This window comes from Ailuropoda melanoleuca, chromosome X, assembly GCF_002007445.2.
Source record: "Ailuropoda melanoleuca isolate Jingjing chromosome X, ASM200744v2, whole genome shotgun sequence".
NCBI lineage: Eukaryota > Metazoa > Chordata > Mammalia > Carnivora > Ursidae > Ailuropoda > Ailuropoda melanoleuca.
Genome location: NC_048238.1, coordinates 21,877,470 through 21,883,469, shown reverse-complemented (window position 1 = coordinate 21,883,469; position 6,000 = coordinate 21,877,470). Strand labels below are relative to the sequence as shown.

Here is a 6,000-nt window from a genome sequence, read left to right as displayed (position 1 = left end):
GAATGAAATCTTGCCATTTGTAATGATGTGAATGGAGCTAGAGTATAATGCTAAATGTAATAAATCAGGGAAAGACAAATACCTTATGATCTCACTCGTGGAATTCAGAAACAAAACAAATGAGCAGGAAAAAAAAGATGAACAAAGAAATAGACTCTGAACTATAGAGAAGAAACTGATGGTTATTACCGGAGGGGAGCTGAGTGGGGGGATGGGTGAAATAGGGGATGGGGATTAAAGAGTACACTTACTATGATGAAAAAAAATAAACCTCAAAAGAGAAGGAACATACAGAGTTTCTTTGGGGTTTGGGGAAATTTCTGTGTCTGTATTCTGGTAGAATTCATACAGATTTATACATGGGATAAAAATGTCTTTAGCTATATACCAAAGAAAACAAAACATAACAAAAAGCACTGATTGCCTGTCTACTTGAGTCTGGTGAAATCCAGATTTGATTGCTGTTAAATACTACTCTACCAATGTCAATCTACGAGTTCTGGTAAATGAACTATCACAATGTAAACAGATTTGTTTGGCTGCACTGGTTGTAAGAGCCACAGGAACACTGCACTATTTTTACAATTTCTATGTAAGTATAAAATTATTTCAAAATGAAAGACTTTAGGGAGGCTGTAACTTGTACAATTATTAGTGTTTGCCAATATCCAGTTTTCTGTCCTTCTAGGACACAATTTCTGGGGTCTAACTGCAGTTTATTGAGCCAAGTGATAATAATATGCTTCTGATAGATGCAGTGATTTCAAATAAAATGCAGAGCTATACAAAGATTGTGGGATATGAGACTTATGCAAATGTGGGAGGAGAGGGAGGAGTAATCTCTGTTGTGATTGGTGGAAAAGATAAAGCAGCAGTCACAAATAAATGGAAAACCTGCGAAAGGGAGAATATACAACTTCTATTAAATTTCTAATACAGGGAAACGAACCTTATTTCCTGTCCCCTTTGCCGTACATTACTCTCACTCAGTTGCCTCTTAGGCGATAAATGCATCTTCCTTAGAAACACAAATCCTCCCCACACTACACAGTGAGTAGTGATTTACATTGTGCTACAGATCACGTGATAACCTGGAAAAGGCTAGTACAGATTTTTTTCCTCTCAGTACATCCAGTCTAGGTTATTATAACCATAAAGATATAGCTCTGGACTCCATGTATGCCTGTCATCCGTGGTCAGTTTAATGAACAGTGCCATCATCACAGATTCTCCATCCACCCTACAAATGTCTGCATTCTCAGTCAACCTCTTATCCTAGGGAATAGCTGGTGGCGGTAGAGGCCACCAAATACAGCCAAAGGACATCTGGCCTCTGGTGTGCCAGGAGCCCAAGAACCAGGGAGGACAGCCTGAGTTGCAGGTACCATCTAGATCATCTTTTTCAGACATGTCCACACTTGGCCCTTTATCTGTAGAACCACTGAGGCAATTGGCCTAAGCCTATCTCCCCTCGATTTCCACCTCCCTGCAGTGGTAGGCCCCTTCCACTGCTCACGGGTACCGTTGGCCCGTCTCAGCTGTCATCACTTAGCAAACCTACCCACTCATACTGCCCCAAACTCAGCGGACGAGGGAGAAATGCCAGTCTCCTGCAGCCATCAACACTGTGCCCATCCTGCAACACTGGCGAGCTGCCGTGAGCCACCACAGTAGCTGAGAGATGTAGCCCTCCCAGGATCCAGCATGCAGCATCACCGCATGATGCAGGAAAGCCATCTGTGGCTCGCCCGACTTTGGGCAAAGAGACTTCAGAGGCAGGGTTGGGTGTCTGGCATACCTCTAGTCCTTCCATCCAGCAGACCTGCCCACTGGGACCACCTCACAACTTCAGCTGGTGGTGACAATTCAGAGACTTGCCAAGCCTGTTAACAGAAGTTCTTGGACCCTACCCACATTCCCACCTCTTCTCCTTATGGTTCTTTGTCCACTTTATGCTCAACTCTCGATCCAGAATGCTGACCACCAGCCTGCCCTGGGCTCTCCAGATGACGTTTTACACGTGGTCTCTCTCTCATGGGCTCTGGCAATTGCGTTGACCTCTAACCTTCACTAGCTAAGGGTGTCCTGCCTGGCTCCACTGCTCAGCAACTGATCCTTCTGTCAAGTCCTTGCTTTTATAAGTAAAGGAGGAATGTCTTTTTCAAAATATAAAAGTATGCTGAGAAAAATCCAGGCACTCAAGACATTAATGCAGGAATCCCACTCTATAGGGGTAAGGGATTCACTGAATTTTATATTCAACCTGTTTGGAAAAAAGGAAATAAAAAGGAAAGCAATACTGAGACCATCTTTCACCCCAAAGTTTGACCAAAATTTCAAAGTGTGATAAATAAAATGCCTAGGAGGACATAAGGCATTCACACACATTAACTAGACACACTGTGAAGTGGTATAGCATTTTTGGAACAGAAGTTCAATACTTGTAAAAATTCCCAATCTTCACACTCACCCGCTTTAATCAGGCTTGCACTTTGCTATGTCTTTCCTATGAGAAAGCATGCACATTCGCCCAAGTTGTCATGTTTGAAGATGTTGATTTCAGTCCTGTTAATCACAGCAACAAATGGGACACAATTTATATGCCCATTAGGAGGAGAATGGTTAAATAATTATTGCACAAACATAAGTAGGATGATCCTTACCTGGTCCTTTTGGGGGGAGGGCTTGGAACTAGATGGAGTTTCCAACAATATATGATTAACGTCTGTGTAATCAAGACTTATAATGCCCTGATTGCTCCTATCTTCTTCCTGACGAGGTCTCCTTCAATAGGCCAAAAGGTCTATGAAAAGATGCTCAACATCATTAATTATGAGGGAAATGCAAATCAAAGCCACAATGAAATATCACCTCATATCAGTTAGGATGGTTATTATAAAAAAAAAAAGTTTTGGCAAGAATGTGGAGAAATTGGAGAAATTGAAGCCTTGCACACTGTTAGTAGGAATGTAAAATGGTGCAGCCACTATAGAAAATAGCATGGAGGTTCCTCAAAAAATTAAAAATAGAACGACCATATGATCCAGCAATCTCATCCCTGGGTATAAATACTCAAAAGAATGGAATTCAGGATCTCAAAGAGATATCTGCATTTTTGCCCTCCTTGTAGTACTATTCACAATAGCCAAGTTATGTAAAGAACCTAAATGTCCATTGAAGACGAATGGATAAATAAAATGTGATAAATATATACATGCATGTCTTTAAGATTTATTTATTTTAGAGAGAGCACGTTCGGAAGTCGGGAAGGGGAAAAGGGAGAGAGAATCTCAAGCAGACTCCCCGCTGAGCACAGAGCCCCATGTAGGGCTCAATTCCACAACCCCAAGGACCATGACCTGAGTCGAAACCAAGAGCCAGCCACTTAACCGACTGAGTCACCCAGGAGCCCCGTATGTTTTAATAAATATATACACATTCATACATACACACAGTTGATAAAGGAAATTTTCAACTTATCATGTTTGTGGGCCCTGCTCCTAGGCTCCTACAGAAGCTTTAACACTGACCAAGGTCAAAATGACTCCGCAAAACCTTGAAACATGAGCTCTATTTCTGCCCCGAACACACTGCACACCTGCTCCGCTAAAACAACAAAGAAAGGAGCCTTCCAAACATGAAGGAAAAAAAACCTCCCTGGTTCCCGTAAGATGAAAGTCACAGCCTTGCACATACTAAAAACATAAGGTAAAGTCTGTAACTTTCTGTAATGTCCTTTGCCACAATGATTTGTAATTCTTTATGTAAAAAAAAGCCATATCTAACCCTGCAACAAATGTTCTTGCCCTGAAGCGCTCTCTTTTTGAAGATTGTGTATCCAGGGAGCTGTCCTAACTTGGGCTCAAGTAAAACTCTTTTCCATTTCGCTTAAAATTAAAAAAAAGAGATTTGTTCGTTTTGCGCCAACACAGTGGAGTATTATTCTGCCTTAAAAGAGGAACTCTTGCCCTTTGCGGCAGCGTGGGTAACCCTGAGGACGTTATGCTAAGTGAAATGAGCCAGTCACAGGACAAACACTGCGTGGTTCCACTTACATGAGGTACCTAAAGTCATCATAGTTGTAGAATCAGAAAATAGGACTGTGGGCTGGGAGGAGGGGGAAATGGGGAGTTGTTCTATTGAAAGTTTCAGGTACGCAGGATGAATGAATTCTAGAGATCTGCCATACAACACTGGGCCTACAGGTAACAGTACTGTATTAAACACTTGAAATTTTGAGAAATTTCATATGACATGTTTTTAGAAAAACAAATAACCAAAGGGACACAAGGAACCTTTTGGAGGTGATGGATATGTCTGCTACCTTGATCATGATGATGATTTCACGGATGTGTACATATGTCCAAACTCATCAAACTATACATATTAAGTATGAGCTGGTTTTTGTATATCTCAATAAACCTATTTTAAAAGAAGAAAGAATTCTAGGGCCCAGTTAAAAGAGTGTGGTGGATCTATAGGTCCTGTCATGGAAATATCACACGTTCACTATATTAAGTCAAGGTTAAGAGGCAGAACAATATGTACATTGTTAATGACAAATCTTAAACATTTTTATAGCACATCTACATAAGAAAAAGCCTCAGGTCAGCTTTAAAACAACACACATCAGATTGTTCATTGTGATTACCTCTGAGGACAGGGCTGAACTTTGGGGAAAGGGGAGATTGTAATTCATGTGTACTGTTTGAAGTTTTTACAAGAACCTTTGTTATTAAAATATTTAAATACATCTCACCACAAAGATAGTAGCTGTGTAGTAATCAGATAAAGTGACTGATGGCTAATCCAAAGCAAACCTGCCAAGGCTCAAAACAACAAACGTTTGTTTGTCATACACATAGTCTGATGTGAGTTGGCGGGGGCCTCCTCTGTCAGAGGACCCAGGGGTCCAGGCGGCTCCCATCAAATGGCTCCACTTCGCAACAAGCGTCTCCGGGTTTGCTGCTGAATGGAACAGAAAGCATGGAGGAGGCCTACTGGCTCTCAGAAACCTTGGCCTGGAGGTGACAAACACTGTGTCTGTTCTTATTTCACTGTCAACGGTAGTCGCATGACCCTTCCTAAGTAAGGTGGGAATGTAGTCTCCCCGTGAGCCCAGGAAGAAGACTAAGACATGACGTCGATGAGCACTTGCAGCCTCTCCCACAAATTGTAACATGGTAGGTGCTCGACAGAGAGCAACTATTAGAATTTGTTATGAAAACAGCCCTCTTCTTGGAGTTTCTAAGGAGGCCAGTTTGCCTTGCAATTCTTCCATGTTTTTCCAATCCTGCTATGTGGCAGGTGCTTTCGAAGACTGGATCACATTTAATTTTCAAAAGCATCCTGTGAAATCTCAGTAAGGAAGGCTCACCTTTTGCACTCAATGAATGGCACCTTCCTGCGCTCACCTTTTAGATGAATTCTAGAATCTCTATAGGATGAGAATGGTCTCCCTCTATGGAAGCATGGTCAAAACTTGTGAGACTGGGCCATCCTTGGCATGACTGAACGTGCAGGACACTTTGACAGATGCCATTAGGCCCAAAGACAAACCAGCATTTTCCTCTGGGGCAGGTACTGAGATAAGGTGCAGCAGCAGGATGGCAGATTATTTTAGCCATTGCTCTTCCAAGACAGTATGTCTGTCAAGAAACCCTTTTTTTTCCCTTAGAAAAACTCTGGGTTCTGAGGGATTCAGCCTTAGTAGATGTTTGCTGCACAGGGATTTCTACGGTGAACAAATTACAAGGGAGGCTTTCATTACTGACCATCTATGTAAGCTCAGTCACTGGTGTATGTGCTCAGTGGCCAGTCTCAAACACCACACTCCTGCAAAATCCTACTGACAGCATCTGTGCTGTTTACAAAACCCCCTAACTTCGGTGACATCCCAAGAACCAGCATATTCTGTAAGTAAGATTCTAACCACCCATTCATTTGCAATACACTTCGAGACTGCTGTAGGGATGGGGGAAGGGATGCTGTGGTAAGCCG

General features: G+C 42.2%; 1 non-coding gene across 1 annotated transcript; it reads left to right on the top strand.

The window, feature by feature from the left end:
- Positions 1-2,641: 2,641 nt before the first annotated feature.
- On the top strand, positions 2,642-2,769 carry LOC117797557. Its single transcript, XR_004622566.1, has one exon. It is a non-coding gene; the product is annotated as a U8 small nucleolar RNA (small nucleolar RNA).
- The last annotated feature ends 3,231 nt before the right edge of the window (positions 2,770-6,000 follow it).